The 19,771-nt window shown below is 42.8% G+C and overlaps 1 protein-coding gene across 3 annotated transcripts in view; it reads left to right on the forward strand.

The window, feature by feature from the left end:
• Window positions 1-16,349: 16,349 nt before the first annotated feature.
• Window positions 16,350-19,771, forward strand: part of SMAD1 (SMAD family member 1) — a 43,832-nt gene continuing 40,410 nt past the window's right edge. Inside the window, exon 1 of one of the 3 annotated variants that reach the window (XM_054292621.1) lies at window positions 16,350-16,491. The gene's annotated coding sequence lies outside the window, so the exon portion shown is untranslated. Of the gene's footprint in view, window positions 16,492-16,628; window positions 16,740-19,771 lie in introns of those variants that run through there. The other 2 variants (XM_054292629.1, XM_054292640.1) reach the window with 2 other exon arrangements.

A 19,771-nucleotide genomic window follows, 5' to 3' on the forward strand; every position in this document is an offset into this window, starting at 1 on the left:
AAATTTTCTTTTATCTGTTCTCTTTCTACCTGTGAAAGTAAATTGAGCTTTTTCTGCAACTGAAATTTGCTTTCTGTATACTTGCATACACAAGCAACTTCAGTGTTCATGGGGAAAAAAGAAGGGTCAAGCAAAAGATGACTAAAACTAATTTTAAAATCTGAATTCACTTTAGATTTATAAATTTTTTTGTGCTGCAATTACGCTTCTGAGTTCCCTTGCTCTAAGTAGTTTGCTCCACTAATTGAATGTGTGTGTTTTCAAATTAACCCTTGGAATGACAGGCTAGATGAGATCAGAGTATTTTAAAGATGTATTTTATGACAGTCAGAGCCATAGGTATCACCAAATACAAGAAATTATTATAAGTCAGTCAAAACTTGGGGCGGGTAAATACAAATCCAGAATACTCACTCCGTGAGCATTCCATTTAGTGTCAGCTTGAGCCAGGTTGGCCATGTACACATATTTTTAGCATATATATATATAAAATGTATATAAAATGCTTTTGGGAACAGGCCATCTTTGGGCAAAGTCCACTATCCGGTAAGAAGCAAGAAGAGAAGAACTTTTTCACTCCAGAAAGAAATATCAAGAGCCAGGCCCATATTATCACATCACTCATGATAATTATGAACATCATATTTCATGGTATTAGAGCTATTTAAAAGCATCTCCTTCAAAGCAGCAACTCTTTTTTCAGTAATTTAAACCAGTCTTGCTGCTGCAGCCCTTTCTTTGCACTAGTGCTGACATCTGTCTGAGCTGCCCCATTATGCTCACCCAGCAGAAAGTAAATTCAATAGTTTTCTGCCACATAAGGAGTATCTCTACTACTCCTAACATGTCACCACTACTTTTGCTTACCTTGTGTCTATAATCCTCTTCTCAATTTTTCTTGCTATATGGAAATGTTATTTGGACAAGGGAAAATGGTTTTAAACTAAAAGAGAGATTTAGATTAGATGTTTGGAAGAAAATCTTTACTGTGAGGGTGGTGAGGCACTGGCAGAGGCTGCTCAGAGAAGCTGTGGATGCCCCATCCCTGGAGTGTTCAAGGCCAGGTTGGATGGGGCTCTGAGCAGCCTGATCCAGTGGGAGGTGTCCCTGCCCATGGCTGGGGGCTGGAATGAGATGATCTTTGAGGTCCCTTCCATCCAAGCCTTTCTCTGATTCTGTGACTGCTATGATTCTATGATTCCAGTTCTGTAATGCTCTACTTATGTTGGTGGCTCTCCAGAGAAAATCACATGGCATTTCTTCATCTTGCCCAGTGACTATAAATTAAAATTGACTTGTTTGTTTGTTTGTTTGTGTTTGTTCATGCATATATTTGTTTGATATTGGTTACTTATTTATGGCTTTGTGCTCTCCAGTCTCTTAGTACGTTCAAATTGCATCAATTTGCACTGCCAATTGAAATTTCACCTATTTTTTAAACCTAAATGTAGTTTTATACTACAATTAAAATAAAAAGAAATACAAATATTTTATGAATGAAAAATTCCACTATTGAAAAGGAGGGCAAGTGTAATTGCATTTTTATTTCGTTGACCTTTTTTATACACGCTCAGAACATAATTTAAGAACAGCTCCCATATTTTACAAGCATGGGGCAATAACATACAAATACCCCCCTGACACCTGAAAATTTAGATCCATATTATTCAAGCCTGTTATACTTCAGGGATTTTAGTACTTTGTGTCATGCCTGCTGCTGAAATAAAGGCACATTACACCTATGCAATTTCATCACCTTGTCATTTAGACTGGACCATAACAGAACCTGAGAAGATGCAGGCAGGGAAAATACAACACGCCGCTCATTTCACTAACTCACATGCAACATGCTGAAAAATGTTGTTACTCCTTGTGAATAACTCTGTCATACCCATTTCTACTAAGGCTTCACAGCTCAGTCCTTGGAAGTTGCTAGAGAGGTTGAAAATGATGGAGAATGATGAAAATACCACATGAACTAAGCTGTGAATCTCTCTGTCCTCTCTCAATCTATTCCCACTGTTGCTTTCCCTCACACATGGTGTTGTAAGGCAATTAATATAAATTGAGATTATTCATTTTGCTCATCCCAGAAGTATGAAGTTTCATGCATGTATGCCAAACTTATTGTCTCATATATACTGCAGTTCATGTTTGTCCATGTTTGGAAGTTTCAGAGAGCTCATTAGAGGAAAATAGATGTAGTTTTTCCATTGCACAGTGGGGCAGACACAACGTTAGTCCAGTGTTGTACCTGTGTCCCATTGTGATATCTTTGTTAGTTTAAAGACTCTAGGTCCCTCTGGGAGTGTCACAAATCCATATCATGTCCCTCAGTGCTAGATTTTTGTGTTTCTATCTCTGATTTAGTAGACAGATGTGAAAAAGCATATGATGCCAGATAACTCCCTAGTAACCACACAGCTGCACATGTTGAAGAGAGCAAGTTGTTCTGGCTAAGGTCAATATTAATTTGTGCTCAAGACTTTCCTTCCAGACATGCCATTTTTGATGGTATAATATATCTTGCTGGTATTTTGGGCTGATCCCTCCCACATTGATCAAACTGTTTCCCCATCTGTGGCCTCTTCTAGCATGAAGTTTCTTTTCCCAGGCAAGGAGAGTAGTCTTAATTCACAAACAAAAGCAAGACTGGGTTAAAAAATTGAGACAGCAGAATTTCAAGGCTTTATGATCTTTTCTATCTATGACAGTTTGCAAAACCCATTTCCTCTCTACCTTCATCTTGTTATTTCTGCTGAGAAGGGCAAAACAATAACCAGAAAATAATTCTAGGGTTTTTTTTCTCTCTTTTCTAGTGGCCAAATTCTGAACAGTCATGTGTCTTTTTCTCTTCCCTTTGATCCATCTAAAATTCCTACCAAATTCCCATTGTGCTATGACCCCAGGTTTGGCAGAACCACATGTTGAACTCTGTTTAATGTAAACAGATAGTACAAAATAAAAGAGCTGCTTTGCAGTCACTGGCATTAGCTAGTGGTCCTTCACAGTAGGGTAATGTGGTTGCTTAGTACTTTAAAACTTGGGGTGGGCTGGGTAATGATGCAGTTTTAAAAGTTATCTTTAAACCATAAACTTATCTTGTTTAGCTTGGACAACTGCCTTTCCCATAAAAGAAAAAGTTAGTTTTACATTTTTAAAGCATATTTTAAAAGATTCTATGTTAGTGAAGGTAATTCAAAAGTCTGAAAGTCCCTCCTGGCATCCTCCTGAGTTTAGTAGGAGCCTTCTCACCTTTGTCAAACATCGCTGGGTGTTCAAAAAGCACAAGCATCCCACCTTCAGTGGGAAGGCTTGAAACACAACCTGGAATGTTGCAGGTATCTGCCTTTTTGCTGTCCACCAGCCAGCAAAGTTACAGAGCTGTCCTAACCTGGCCCTTTTAGCAGTTCTTACTAGTTCCAGCTCAGTAGCACAGTCATGAAGCTGAAGGACATCAGCTCAGCTTGCAGCATGGAGCAGGAGCAATTTTCATCTGCACATAACAGGTTGTGTAGCTGCACCTGCAAAATATCAATCCACACACACATTGTCCAGTGCTGAATGGATCTATCAGATTAGGTCAGTGTGCCAGCAAATAATCTACTGCCTCTGGGAATAGGGCAAGAGGAATTCATTTGGGAAGGAATTGATTCAGGTTTGGAAAAGAGTACCAAAAGAAATGTCATAGCCTGCTGGAGCAGGCTAAGAATGGTACCAGTGCTATAGTTTCCTTGGTATTATTACACAGAAATTAATTGTGCTTTGAGATGAATACCTGTCTGTGAAATATATGTCCTAAAACTTTCCTCACCTGGCACATAAACACCAGGTTCCTCACAGGACAATCTCAGTCTTGGTTCATGATCACAACTGGGAACAGACTTCTAATTGGACCTGTAGCAGCAGGACAAGGGACAAAGGTCTTGAACTAAAAGAGGGTAGGTTCAGACCAGGTAAATGAAGGCAGTAGGACAGGGTTGCTCAAAGAGGTGGTGGATGCCCCATTCCTGGAAACATCCAAGGTCAGGTTGGATGGGGCTCTGTACAGTCTGATCTGGTTGAAGATGTCATTGCTGGGGGTTGAAACAGATGATCTTTAAAGGCTCCTTCCAACCCAGTCCATTCTGTGACTCTATGACTTGTGTCACAACACACAGTATTGTGGTGTTCATGCCTAGTGATGGAAACAGCTATTTTGTTTCTGCTCCTTACCAATTTTGCCTGTGGGTTTTCCTCCACATGCAACAAAGGTTCAGTGTTTGCATTTAAGGCAGTGCCAGAGGATTTTTTTTCCTTCCTTGTAGCCACTTGCACTAGAAACTGAGACAAAGTCAGAGGAAAAATGTATGGTCTCAAGGGAAAGCAACAACAGCAACAACAACAACAAAAATAAAAAGTTGTTTTTGTAAAATTCATATCTGGGGAAATAATATGAGTAGGCTGTTATTGTTTGTAATTCAGTGAGCAGGGATCTGGCCAAAGCATGCCATGGTTCCCCCTCAGCTAGTGTGCCTGTGTTTCCGCCCCTGTGGGAGAAAGTGGTAGCCTGATGAATGAATGCATCTGTCTCACTCAGACAAGGCTGTAACGTGGCTGGCTTGCCCACCCAGGAGTTTGAGACCATTCTGGGTGCTTAAGTTATTGTTACTGTGATCTTTAGTAACAATAAACCAGCATGTTAACTGAGTGGGTTTAGTGTGGTTGTAACCTTTTGCATTCTTTGGACTTTGGTGTTTATCTGGTATTTGTGCTATCAGATACACATTTAAGACACTCCCTAGATCCTGGTTTTGTTAGTGTGTCTCTACTGCTTATGCCAGTGGTTGTGTTCTATTCTGAGAGGTGTTACTTTGTCAATATACACTGCCCCTTAAAATCACTCTTATTTATTGCCTACAGCACACATGCAATACCCATCTCGAGCAATTTGCAGATGATCACTTGGAAATGCTGCCAAAATTCCAGGAAGGCTTCAAGATGGCTCCCTTTACTTGCTGGATAGAGTGTTTAATAGCGAGCTCATTTCATAAATGCTTGCCATGTTTGTTCAGCTGTGCACCTGCTTTGGAAAGAAATTTGCAGCGGAGCCCGGTGCTGCCCTCACAAGACAGAGCAGGCTGACCCCAGGCGCAGGATCACACTGGCAGCAGAAATTCCAGTGCCCAGGTTTTGCAGATGCCAGATCCTGAGCTGCAGCTCTCCAGCACTGAGCTGCAGCGTGCCACGGATCTCATGCCAGAATCAAGGCTGCCTGCTCGTAGCATAGACATGTCTTTCATGTCTGAAATTATGTCTAAGGAAGAGCCGGAGATAAGACAGATATTGGCAAAGGGAGAGAGGAGAAAGGAATTTCTACACTTATTAGTCATGTTATTGAAGAAAGAGGGAAGATTTTATCGTGCCTGTCTTGCTGAAAGCAAGGCTCTGGGTTCACAAGATTGCTGGCTAGAGTGCGTAACCGAGTCTACTTTCCTGCAGGTTGATGCTCGAAGGTTGCCACTGCTTTCCTCACAAAAAGGGGGAAAAGTTCTGTCAGCAGGGTGTGCACTGCCTGTGTGCCTCGGTAGGCATGGCCAGGAGGTGAGAATGAAGCTGGCATTTTTCTAACCTTGCTAAAATGTGTGTGTGGTGGGGGGTAACACGGGACTAATCCCCACAGGGATGGAAGGAGAGCTGTGCAACGCCCAGCTGGATGAAAGGGCTGAAGTCCTCCCAGCTCCCCACAGCTTGGTAAACAGGTACCTGCTGATTAAAGCACTTATCAAACACGAAATAAAGACTAATGGTGTGAAGAGAACTACAGCATTCCTACCTAAGGAAATCCCTTTAATGGACAAAAAAAAGACTGGCTGTGACTAATGGGTTTTACTGTTTCACTGGGGAGAGGAGCATGGTCCCTTTAAGAGCCTTGGCCTCCTTTTCCAAACGCTGTTGCTGAGCTGTGCCCCACCCCTGCATAAGCAACACCTGCATACCTGCAGGGTACTGTCTTCTTGATAGCTTGTACACCTTAATAATACCTGGTGGTGGAGTGGTCTAGGTTTGGGATGTTTCTCTATCCAGCCTATTAATGTGAGGACGCTGAGGGAGCATCTGCCAGGTCCCCGGTGATGTAATAACACACAGTGCTCCTAATATCCTTTTTACAGCATTTGTGTTTGTGGTAGCCACTGAGCTGATGAGTTTTAAAAGGAAAAAAAAGGCACACGAAGGCACCTCCCTCCAAGATAAACTCAAATGGCAAATCTTAGCTAGCAGAATACAAAACAATTCCAGATGATGTGGGAGCTGTGCACCACAGTTTTCTCATCAAACCAATAGTGTTCCAGTTTCTCGGTGCTGACTGACTGCTTGTGACATATGCTAAGCTGAACTGGGGTATGTGCAATTGCTCTGGATACAGAAATGCATAACATGTCCAGGAATCCTCAAAGTACAGATCCTATGTGGTCTGAGGAAGCCTGATGGATTTTAAGGAGGAATGAGGCATTTGGGAGTGATAGAATATTTGAGGCTTCCAGAAATCTTTCTTCAGCATGCTGTATGGATGTGCATCGCTCTGAGAAGAAATAGCTAACTTGCAGAAAAATGTAAATGGAGTAAATAAGATACTCTTTTGACAGAATTAATGAAATCTTCATTGTGTGGGAAGGGGAAGAAGGGAGAGAAAGAACAAAATGTTAGGGGTGAGATCAGGGAGGTAAATACACATGGAAAAGTAGTTCTAGAGCATAAACAAAATGTAAGCTGCAGAAAGAGACACAGAAGAAACAAATGTGGGGCTTACTGGGTTAGGACAACAGGAGTCAGGGAGATGGTTGGCAGGGAAAAAACCCAAGCCATGTGCATGCCCACCAGAAAGAGCTGCACAAATATTAGCTGTGCTCTCCAGGAGCAAAGAGCAAGTGCAGTGTTTCAGTGTGTGTTTGTACAGCGTATAACACATGCAATTTCACTCCTGATTGCTAGTAAAGACAGTGTATACACAATCAAGAATTATCACATAAAAGCCCCAGTAGGAAACACAAGACAAGGGGTTGGCAAACCACTGGCTGACCTAGTCTGTCACTCCTTGTTTTGTTCCCAGTTACTCATTGTAGAACTAATTAGTGGCAAATTGCAGAACTGAGGTCATTAAGACTTAGAACTCCTTGCATCTTCCCCACCTAATTTTAAAACCAACCAGAGTGCTTTGGTATGTTTTCTTTTTGTGGGCAATGCCACTGCATTCAAACTGTCCTCCCTGATTTTGGCATTTGGACATTTGCACATGGTCATTGCCATTAGCAAGGCTTCTTTAAACACACTTTAAACACACAACACACAGGCTGGAGATCTCCCAGTGCAGACACACTGCTGTTCTTTCCTCTGGACTGCAGTCATGCCCTGGAATAGGCAGGAGCAGTACCCAGATTCTGCCTCTCATGCTTCACACCAAAAGGACCTTACTGGGCTGTAGATGGAAAACTGAGCTGCACTAGGAAAAACTTCCAGGGAAGCTCTGGGAAATCCAGTCGGCTTTAAAGAGAAACACTGCATTCAGCTGTCTCCGTGCTGATAATGAGCATTTACAATGCTGAGATCCTGACAACTGCACCATGCAGGGGTAATTGTCTGTTGTAAATGGCACCAGAGTAAGGAGGAGACCAGTGATCTGTCCTTAACATGATTATACACCACAAACCAACGATAAGGCAGGCAGTGCTCCTCTGATTCACTTTCAGCAAAGATGAATGACCATAAGGCAAAGAAAAACAAAAGTCAAAACAAAGCACACAATATGGGGATGCTTTGCAGACTAAAAAAAAAAAATCCAGAAATTAATTCTTTTGTAGACTGATAAAATCATAGAGAGAATGCAAGCTTTATAAATTAATTTTGGCCTTAGCATTCACTTTGCAGCATCCTGCACCAAACAGCATGCAGGAGGTGTTCTGCTGAGAGGGCAGCTGGAGAGCAGAGTGAGTCCTGACCACTTGAAATTACCTAAATCCTTGAGGATCATATTTCTGTTTAGCCCATCATGTAATTTCAGTGTCCTGGCTAAATTTCAGTTTGATTTGTTACATTCTGACTACTTAATTTCCCAAGTAAAATACTTGTCATCATTTCTGATTATTTGGGGATAAGAACTTGCATGGTTTTTTTGAGAATAATAGTTATCCATAAAATTCTGCTATAATATTATATTTTTCAGGCAAAGAAAAAGATAGAGAATTGAAACCAAGGAGCTGAAAATCATTATAAAAATGAAACCACATTAGACCAGCGTCTGGGGAAATGAGTAGAGGTAAAGACTGTTAGGTGGGAGTGTGAATGGATGGGAAATGTGAATGTAAAGGAAAAGGAATGTATCTGTAAAGCAACAGATTATATAATTTGCTTTATTTTGCATGTCTTGCTCAAAAGTTCTCATGGTGTTTGCAGTCTTAGAGTAATTTAAATTTCTTGAGTCTGGTGCCCCAGTATTGAAAAGCTTTAAAATGGGATTTTGCAGAGAGAAGGCTAGCAGGCTGTACTGGGATCATAGAAACCAAACAAGCTCCTTTTCTCCATTTATGTTGCCTCTGAAAATGTCATGTCCACAAGCAAAGACAAGCATGATTTATTTAATTAATCACAAGGCATGACTGTAATTTTATTTCTGGTCTGAAAAATGAGAAATGTGGTTCCAGCAGTACAGTGCCCCTTCTGCATAACAGACCAGGGACCTGTTTGGGTGCCTCAGATGTCTGGGAATCCAGCCTGAAATTGGGACTGTGCCTTGGGAGCTCTGTCAGATGAATCCTAAATCTGAATCCTAAACTGTTTCTTACAGTATCCATGTTTTCCCTAGAGTGTATCTCATGTGAACACTGACCAACCTTGACCTATTTTGTGCAAGATTTGATTAGATCACAGTGCAAGGCTGCAGGCCATAAATTGCAATCCTCCATCTGGTTGCTCTCTGACGAGTGAGCGTGGTCCATCAGCGCTGCCTGCCAGGTGCTGCAGCCTTGGGCACACGAGCAGGGTGCAGTAGCTGTAGGGACCCCAAGATCCTGTCAAGCTCTGTGCAAATGGACATGGTAGCAGCTGGACTGTGAGGCCTCTTTGACTCCAGGTTGTCAGACAGAGTAAGGCACCACTGCTGTCCCTTGCTACCTGGAGTTTTCTTCTGGGGCCTTCTATGGTAATGTCCATACTGAATGTTTGATTCTTGTCTGTAAATATGGTACTTTTAGACATCCAGATGAAATGCTTCATACTAAAAGCTACTCTTTGTCTGAAGAGTGGGCTTTATTTTTTATTTTTTTAAAATGTGCCTTATTTTTTTTTTTTTTTTCATTTTCACCCCTTTCGGAAGAGCCACTGACTGTGGTAATTAAAACCATGAAGACCTTTCCCTTCTCTCTGACACCTTCAACAACAGCAGGATCTCTGGATGTGGACTGGATGCTTTGGTCCTTTAAACTGTATTATTAGTGGACTGAGATCATCACTTGTAATTCAAGTTGCCTAGTACATCCTCCATTGAGACTATATTGATTTTATGTGTTTAGAACATCATCAAACATTAATTGTACTTGGTGTGTGCTTTGGGCAGACAGTATGTAGAAAATGTCAGTGAAACAGCTTAAGTGTATCTGAAAAGAGGATAAAAATAATGCGTTTATTTATCAGGACTGAAAATACTAGAGAATTTCTTTTGAGAAGCTCTAAAGCTCCTGTTCACTCAAGAAGAGAGCTTAAATTTGGCAGGGAAGGGAAGATGAGGGATGAGCTGTGTTGAGGATGAGCTGTGAGTTGCAAGGCAGTCTTAGTTTTGCAACTAAATATTGCAAAACCAGCATTCATAATGACTAGCTCCAGCATGAACCTGGGGAGAAAACAAAATAATTTCCCATTATCTGACCACTCTTTGTTCATTTCACTGAATAAGACAGAGTCTTTAGGAAGGAACATAAATGAGCACTCAATTAAAGACAGGTACCAGGATGCACTCAAACTGAGTTCTTAACTAAGATTATACTAGCAATGTTAATTTGTATTGGTTGCAACTTTCAAGTGTTTAACTTAATTTTTAAAAAAAATTTACTTATACAGAGGATTTATCAATGTGATTTGTGTAACATTTTATGAAATGTGGAGGGTTTTTATTTAAAAGCTGCTCAAACCTGTTTGTCAAAAATTTGACAATTTTGGGCGAAGCAAGCAAACAGTGGCATTTAAAATTGGTCTAAAAGCTTTTGTCATGTGAGCAACCTTTTCCAACACTTTGTGGGACTGCCAGGTTGTCTGAAACCGGCAAGGTAATTTCCTCCTCAAAGTGCAAGAGGAAACTACTGTAACACACATACATTCATTGTCAGGGCTGTCTGCTATTGAGAACTCACTAAGAGCCCATTGCCTTGTGATGACTAATTAAATCTGATTTACTTACTCTCCAAAGTTCAGTTTCACACACCTTAAGCAAAGAGCAAAGGAAGACTCTGGAGAACATGGGAAAGGAAAAAACCCATGGGAATGCAGGCATACCCAGTGCTGAGCTATCAGCTTCTTTTAAGCCAGCTGAGAATAACTGCCTTTTGAAGAGTCAATTAATAATTTTTGGTAGGATCCTTGCAATTCTTTGGCCTCTGGTTGGTTCATGAACAGCAGAAGAGCAACAGGTTTTTTTTCTTTTTACCATGTAGTGCAATGTCCAACAGCTGCCTTTTCTAATGTGCAGTGATCACATCAGCTCACTGAATTTCTCAGTCCAGTCACACATTCTCCTTGTCTTTTGTTATTCACCAGTGAGCCCTGTGCATATGATTAGTGCAGTTCTAAAAACATCTTTGCAGTTATGCTCAAAATTAAAGTATTTTTCCTCGGTTTGAAAAAAAATAAAAAGCTTGCTTAGTCTATCACTAAGTTTCATAACCACCTTAAACTGGCTGAAGTCAACAGCACAATCAAAAAGATAAGTTTCACCCCTCCTCCTACCTCAGTCCTGCCTCTGCACAAGATCAGCACAAGGATTTGGACAACCACACAACGAGCCAGATCAGGAAACTGATCCAAATTAAAAATGAGCTTGGCCCCTGAAACATTTGCTCTCCCCAGCCATGTGAGTTCCCCAGGCCTGCTCAGCTCACAGCTGCACAACAACTGTGCCAGCACGGCGCGGGTGGGTGACACGGGGTTAGGGCTGAGCGGCCTCGTGGAGGAGGGAGGGTGGGACTGCCTCACTACTGACTCAGCCAAGAGTGACACCGAGCCCAGGCAACCTGACTTGGAATCCAGAGCCTTTTCCTTTCATGTTTTTAATCATTGTATAAAGTGGGCTGAGTGCTTTGTCACAAAACATGAAGGGATGCATTTAGATGCAGTATGTGCCATTTCTTTAGTCTCCCAGTGGTGTGATAGAGTGGTCTCCTCTTTGGGTAGAAATGAGACAGAACCCTCTGTTGAGACAATTACCGTGGCTTTTCCAGCCTTCACACATTGCCACAAGCAGTCCTGCTCCCAGGCTCCTTATCCCATGGATGCTAGTGCAGCTGGGTGAACGTGGCAGTCCTGAGTCCTGCACAGCAAGCTGTGGCACACAGCCACTCCCACAGCCCAGGCATTTGGACCCTGCTTGAGCAGCCACAGCAACTGAGGGACCAAGAAATAACACCTCAGGATTGCCAAACCACTTTTGATTTCTTTTCTCATAGAGTTATTAGCTTTAATTTTGTCTCTGCCACCTGTCTGAATAAATTTTAATATATCATTCTCTGGTGGTTTTCGCAACAAGATGTAACTGGGACAAGGACTGTAAGAACTTGAAAACAGTAATTAAAGTGGGAGATAAGATTAATCTTAGCGGTGTCTTCCAAGAAACCAGCAATAGAGCTAGGTTATTCCAGTTATGTAAATCTTTTTAGGCTGAATGACTGAAGAGAAATTTAATTTTCAAAGAACCAATAATGTTTGATTGCACTGAGTCCATTATCCCTTGCTGAGGTGATAGCCAGGAGAAAGTGAAACTACCTTCAAAAGCTTCTACGTGCATTCAGGCAAGATCCAAAGGCAGAATTCCATTCCCTGTAAAGTACAATACTGGTGCAGTGCAGTGGGCAGGAATAGTGTGCTTCATGGAAACATGTGATGAGCTGTCAGAACAGAGGGCCACCTCCCTTCTTTACCAGAAATGTAACATTCCTGGAGCAAAGTCCTTGCATCCCAGTCTGATGAGGAAACAACCAATAAAGGAGATAGAGGAGTGCCCTGCTTAATACTTTGTTTCAGCCCAAACCTTTTGGAATTGTAACTTTTAATAAGGATCTTGGCAGCTTTAGCTGGGCACATTAATCTTAGGAAAGTCATGAATTTAGGTCTGATTCACATCATCCCAATGGTGGAAAAGATGAATGACTACTCAATCTGATCAAAGACCTTTCTGGTATCTGCAGATAGATTTATGGCAGAAGCCTTATTTAATATAACAGAGGTATACAGATAATAACCTTGTAAAATTATCAAGTTCCACATTTATTCTGTATGAATTCCACTTAATCATGGTGGGCCAGTTTAGGAAGAACTTCTGAGAGTGAAATGGATTCTGTGTTCTTTTGCCTATGACAGTAAGTCAGAACACTAAGGCACGTCCCAAGCAGATATTTGACTCTATATAGAGTCAAACTCACACAGGTCCCATTCTAGAAAATGGCCAGACTCCCCAGAACAGGACTACAGAGAGCCCTCATGTCACAAGTGCTGCCTTCAAGGCCTTTCACAGCTTAGTTCCTTTTTTCCTGGGCTTGTACTGTGCCTATACAGGACCTTGTACTTGTATCCAGATGGGCTTGGAAAACCCATATGCAGTGTTTCACAGTTATGATGACCTCCTTAAAATGCTCCTTACCTTCTCCCACATGCTGTCTTCTGCCTGAGGCACCTTTCCCAAACAGATCTATGTAGTTGCTAAGCAGTCTGCATATCCTGTGTTAATAATGCTGAGGTGGGAGGCTTGTTTAATACCTCACCTACTCAAAGACGAAGCAGACAAGCCATGGAGGATAGAGAGTGATAAATTTTATCAGCCAGCCCAAGAAAGAAGGAAATAATGAAATCCAGTATCCTTAGGAAGCTATTATTCTTCTTTAAAGAACTGCCTCTTCTCTCTGAAAATATTGTTGGTATTTTCCCATGCTAGGGCAACACACATGGCTGAAAAGAAAATTACTCCAGTGATTTTAATGTAAATAATAAGTTGTCCGTTTGATATAATTAATTATTTAATTATCCATGAAACTCTTAATTTCTGGCAGAAACCTGGTGTACATGAAGGTAAAGCAAAGTTACTGACTTTGGAGCTAAACTGTCTCCAGAAGACACTCTCCATCCCTGGAATCTCAAGTAAAGCAGATGAAGCCTGGCTGAAGTTAACAAGAAATACCAAATCATAATCTACATACAAACTTGGATTTTGGAGAAGATCGAAAGCCAATCGTGGTTGTAGCCACAGCATTAGCAGTAGTAGTATTTCTTAAACACTTGTTACATAATAGAAGAGTATAAAATATGCAACATAATGAATGTCTTTTAGCACTCAGCCTTCTGATAATCATTTTCTGAGACACAGATTTTAAAGACGATTGGGCAGGTGCTTGGTGAGGTGTTAGAAAGTGTCTGTGAGATTAAAGTTTCCATTGAGAATCATATTAGACATTTATCTGCCTAAGTGCCCCAACTCCATTAAAATTCAGGTTCACAGGCCTTATGACTGATGGTGCCATCAGATTGTGCACCTAATCTGATGAACAGCCAGGCAGTTTACAGAAGGTTCTTCTCCTTCTTCATTGCCCCAGCCTCACAGCCTGTTTTCCTTGCACTAGTCTGAATGATCACGTAGTTGCAGAGCAAAAAGAGAAAAAACCCATTCTCTGTTGTCTATTGAAATAGCACAGCCCAGTGCAGAGGAGCATCAAGTTTGATACCCAGATGTACACACCTCTCTGATCTCCTTTTTTCAGTTTTCTTGTTACTCAGAAAGGGCAGGAAGAAGTTAATGATTCAGGGTACTGAAGTAGCCAATGGAGTTGGAAGTGGTGAGTGTGCAGTAGGACGCTGCTGATACTGCTCACCCACAGAGCAATGGGTTTGGGCAGTCAGCTCTGCCTGCACATCCTAAGGCAGGGGCACACTTGAAGTGTTGTTCTGGCCAGTGTGCCAGAAGAGCCCAGCCAGGGAAGCCTGGAGGCAGATCTGACCAGGGCACACTGTTCTGCCTTGTCCCCTGGCCTTCTCACACCACTGCTCTGTCTGAAGCCAGGCTACCCAGCCCTCTCCAGGACAACCACTCTGGTTATTAAACATCAGAGAAAGACTCTCCTAGGCTGTTTTATAGCCTTTTTTAGGGAAAGCAGCATATTAATGTGATCTTCCCCAAGCCTCAACATAAGTAGAAAATAATTTAATTCTCTCATGCCAAAGCCAACCAACCAGTCAACCCTAACAACAACAACAAAAACAGTAAAAATGCAGTTCTAACAAGACACCTGACAAACTGCAGTGCTTCCCTAATTATCTCCTTGTCATATCTGTTTAGTGTGAATCATGAATTGATACTTCAGCAACCAGGATCCAGTGGATGGAGCTTGTGCCTGCCAAGTCAGGGTGCAGAGCAGAGCTCAGGCACACAAAAGGCCTTTTCCATCTATTTCTCTGTTTGAAACCTAGACTGCCAAGCTCTTGGGGCAGATACTACTGCTGCATCCACTACTCTTGATCCAGAACACCTGGATCCAGATTAAGCACTACCACAGTACAAAAGCCAGTCTCAGTTTCATGTTTCTTCTGTACCTTGCTTGCAAATGTCTTCACTACACTGCCAAAATTTAAAGACCTTTCAGTTTGTCTTGAGATAAACTTTACCAGTTGTATCTGCAGTCCAGTGCTGCACTGTATCTGTGATTACACATAAAAAGAAAAGTTTACTTGCTAAGTGTAGTTGTGTACAGTGCAAGTACAAAATACACATTAAAGCTGATTACCGAAGTTCACTCATCTTGAATCATTCAAGGTTCAAAATTTAGGCAGTAAAAGAGCAATTTTATTCTAGGCTTTCCCCAACAATATTATGGCATCATCCTGTGTGGGAGTTCCTCTACTGTTATTGTAGCATTCTACCTAACAATATAGTACAGTTCAGCTGTTTGCAATTTATGTGGTATTTATGTGGCAAAGAAATTGATGAATTTTAAGTTATGAATTTAGAAAGAAGTGCTGATACCCTCACAGGCATAGACCTGGGTATTTTTTACTGCTGCTCCTTCTGTGACCTTGGTCAAGCCATTCCAGTTCTGTATCTTCAGACTCATAATGCACCTGGGTGGGCAGGACAACTGTTCATCTGGTAAAACTCTCAGAGCCTTAAGTCCTCCAGTGTTGCTGGATTTTAAAATGAGTTTAAAGTCACACTAGAACTGCCTATACATGTGAAAATTTATTGGCCTAAGTATAGGGATATAATTATGCATATAGGTGTATCAGAATATTTTGCCACGTAGAAACATCTTGCACTTGTTGCTTCAAATCTCCTTCCAGGAACGATGACTGGGTAAAAGCCAAAGTGTTTGTTAAAGAATCAGTTTCAGTTCAGTCTTGCTTGCGCAACACTTACCTGCCTACTGCACAGATCCTGCGAGCAGGCAGGACAGGCTCGCCGTTCCACACGCGGGCTCCAAACTTTCAGCCAGTTCCACTCTGGAGCTGACACTTGCAGCTCCAAATGGAGTTCTGGTCAGAGGGACAGCGGCGTGAGGCTTCACCACTGCGGCTCTGGCTGCACAAGCAGCCTCACGCACTGGAATGGCTTTACTCGCGTGAGTGAGGACTAAGTGCAGCAACACCTATGGGCAGGAGGATGTCCGCGTGTAGAACACCCGGGGCTAGAGAGTGCTCTGTCATTGGCAGCTATTACGGCAATTACTTCAGTATTAACACTAGACCAAGTTAAGGCTGAATCACCTGTGGCAAGCGGCAGGACATAATCCTGTTCCATCAGGAATTTACTTTAACTCCAAGTCCGACAGCATCTGCCGCTGTCCCCGAAGCTCCGCTGCCGGAGCTCCCCAGCCGCTCCGGCGGGGCAGGAACGCCTTTTGAGCCGCACTGAGGGTGTCGGAGGGGGCTCACCCCCGGGCCGGGGGTCGGGCTGTGGCTCAGGGCACACAGCAGCCGAGCCGTGCCGGGCTGGGCTGTGCCGTGCCGGGGCCGCTCTCCGGCGGCGGGCGCAGCGCTCCCAGCGGGACCCGGCGGAGCGGCGGCGGGGGCGGGAATTTGGGGAGGATCCCTGGCCGGGCCGGTGCGTGTGTGTGTGAGTGTGTGTGTGTGAGTGTGTGTGTGAGTGTGCCGGTGAGCGGCGCGGGGCGGCTCCGGCCGCCTGACGCCAGCCGGGCCACATCCATCCCGATCCCGATCCCGATCCCGGCGCGGAGGAGCTGCCAGTGGCCGCCCGTCACCGCCCGCCAGCCGGTAACAACTTCGCGTCCCCCGCGCCTCTCCCCGCTCGCTGCCCCCGGGGCCGGGCGGCTGTGCCCGCGCATCCTCCTCCTCCTCCTGCTGTTCCTCCTCCTCCTCCTCCTCCCGCTCCTCGCCCGGCGCTGCCCGGCGGTCCCGGCGGCGGGAGCGGCTCCGGGCAGCGCTGCGCTCCCGCTCTCCTCCCGGCATGATGGCGTCCCTGCGGCGGCCCGGCGGGCACCGCTCCCGCTCCAACTTGGTGGGTAGGTGCCGTGCGGGCCCGGCGGGCGGGGAGCCCTTCCCTGCCGGGATCCGCCGTCCTGCGGCTCCTCCCCGGCCCCGGCCCCAGCGTGGCCCGCGGGGACGCGGCGGAGCCCCGGCGGCCGGGCAGGGGCCGCCTTTGTGTGTGCGGGAACAGCCCTGCGCCTCCCGCCTCGGCCCGGCCGCGTCCCTCTCCCTCTAATTTATCTGCTTGCTTCTTTTTTCCCCCTTCCTTTCTTTCCGCAGCCCCTTCCCCTCCTGGTTTTTTTTTTTCCTCCCCTCCCCTTCTTTCTTCTTTAATGACAAATCTGTGCTTAGAGGTCAATGAAAGTTCACTTTTTTTTTTCTTTTCCCTGTTAGAGGGTTTGGATGCTTGAGATTTTCCCCCTCTTCGGTATAGTTGCTTCATATACTCGTGCAGCCAAATAATCTTATCCTGAATATAGATCTTTAAAGCTTATTAAAATTTACTGGCGTGGAAATGTTCAGTCATGCGTTCGAAACGATCTGGGCCAAATGCTGACTTTTTTTTTTTTTTTTTAATATAAACTGAAGTCAGAGCGAGTTCTGACCGAGGCAGGGTTGCTGTGATTGCTCTTTTGTTAGTAGATCATTCTGAAGAAGGTACGTGGTCCGATCTTACAGTTTGCTTTTACAGTATCTGGATAACAACAGCTTATTCTGAAAATTAATCGTTATTTTGGTGTCTTTTAGGATAACATGATGCTCACTGCATGTCTGCAGTTTTATTTGGGGAAATATTTTCAACAATATTTCAATATTTTATTAACCTTAATAATAAAAAGGTTAATAAAAACAGTATTGTTAGAGCCAGATGGGGAGGAGTAAAAGTAGATGTGTATTTCAGATACAGGCAAATGGAAAAGCTCATTGCCTGAAACATGTCAGTGTTTAATGGATGTCAGTGTTCAGAGATACTGCACCTTAAAACTAACAGGCTTCTTAGGAAAGAGCTGTCATAGCTGATAGTTTGAATCTGTTTTGCACACAGAGGGGAAGTCAGAAAAAGAAAAATTGTTTAAAGTTTTTTCTTCTGATAGTTATATGTATTTTTAAGCAGCATTGAGGATTAAGAATTAAAACTGTAGCTTACCCAGCCCATGGAGAACACTTTTCTTTGCAGGTGTGTGTCTGTAATTCTTCATGTAGCTGACTGCATGCACCTTGTCATGTCAAACAATAGGAACAAATCATCTGAGGGAACCTCAGTTTGGCTTATTTTTTTCTTTTACTTGTGAGTAATGACTTGGCTGAATTATGAGATCTGAGTTTTTTAGTTGCAGCTGATTAATACCTAATTTCCCCCTTTAACCAGAGAGCAGTGCTGTGAAGCTTTTTCAAGGTTCTCGTTGGATTGTAGTGCAGGTTTTGAGTGCTCACTTCTCTGTTGTGACTGGAAGAACATCAGTGTGAAAATGAGAGCGCTCTGGCCCTTTTTGGAGTCCTTGCTGTGCTCTTAGGGCTGAAGTCTTGCAATTTACTTCAGACTGTAAGTAGGCACTTGAGAGAAATTTCCCTTGATTTGGGTGATCCAGAAGGCTTCCACAGCTATGAGAAATGATCAGTTCAAGGCATGATCAGGTTACCCTAAGGGTAGGGATTTGTCCTTGCATCTGTTTTGACACCATTACCATTTGGTATGTAATCAAATACATTTTTTTCCTCCTCTGTTCTGTTCAACTTGCTTTTTTGTGTACCCTTGAAGATGTGACCATCTGATACATTTGAGAGAAGTGACTGAGTAAACAGATGGTGATCTTTCTGTTTTCATATAAATAGTAACTATCAAATCAAATATTTGAAAACTGGTGAGTTTGGTGTTTGCTTTTCCTCTGTAGTTTGAAAACAGAAGTAAAGAGTTGAACATGAGGAAAAACAATACAAAGGTTAATAAAAGTGCTACATGTTTTTCTGAGTACTGGGAAATTATTCAGATGATACTATGATTTTGTTTGCTTGCTATAAAGATTTAAATTTTAAAAATGAAGGGGTTATGACAGTTTTGGTTTGGTTTTTTTTATATTAAAGCATGAATGCACTGGTTATTATATATTGCTAGTATTCTGCTCTGTGCAGCCCAAGCTGTGTGCGTAAAATATCATTTGAGTAGTCTTACAGGCCTAATGGAGGCATCATCTCAGCTTTATAAATAATGTAAGTTGTGTATAATGTGGAGTCCCCAGAGACTGCAGAGAAAGCATCATTACCAGCCTTTTCAACCTGCTGGAGATCTTAAATTGATTTACAGCACTGAACTGGTGCAAAATGATACATCAGAATGACACAGGGTCAACCTGTAAAAGTCTATGATGTGAGCCTGTTAGTTCAGTCATCATAATTAAAGCATATTATGAGGGCAGGGAAGCAAGTGTCTGTGACATGTCCCATTGTGCTCAGATACGGCTGCTTTAAGAATCTGATAAAGAGAGCACCCTGTGTATTATTTAAGTTATGCAAAGAGAAGTTGGAATTAAAGTTTGTGGCCCTGTGAAGAGTAAAAACTGAACCAATCTAGGTTGAATCTCAACCTCTTCCTTGCAGTGTTTAGGAGCTGAAATAGATGAAGGCACGTGCAGCTATGGGATGGATGAATGGGGAAATGGTTGTGAGTGAATCTCTGAAATTTATACATCCTTTTTTAAAGGATCAGTTAGACTTTACCTGCAGACTGTGCTATCAGATAGCAAAGGAACAAACAGGCAAACAGGCCAATTGTTTGGATTTTCTCCTCCTAGTATTTCTATCCTACTGAAGTTTGTACCTGCCTGTTGAAACATTCCTGCAGATCTGAGTTCTTGTATAAGACAGAGCATTTTAGTCATTTCTTGAACTATATGGCCAAAGTTCTAGAACAGAGACTATAATTTTGAGTATGAGATGGCATAGGTCACTTTTCTTAGTGAAGACAACTGAGGCTTCAGATTTGTGTTTTCCACTAACAGCCCTAGAAAACAGCATGCCGCAGGTAGTAAAATGTTTGCTAAGTACTCAGCATCTTACATCTTGCTGTTTC

The sequence above is a fragment of the Melozone crissalis genome, unplaced genomic scaffold (assembly GCF_028551555.1).
Source record: "Melozone crissalis strain CALT ecotype California unplaced genomic scaffold, PUWL_Pcris_2 ptg000006l_1, whole genome shotgun sequence".
NCBI lineage: Eukaryota > Metazoa > Chordata > Aves > Passeriformes > Passerellidae > Melozone > Melozone crissalis.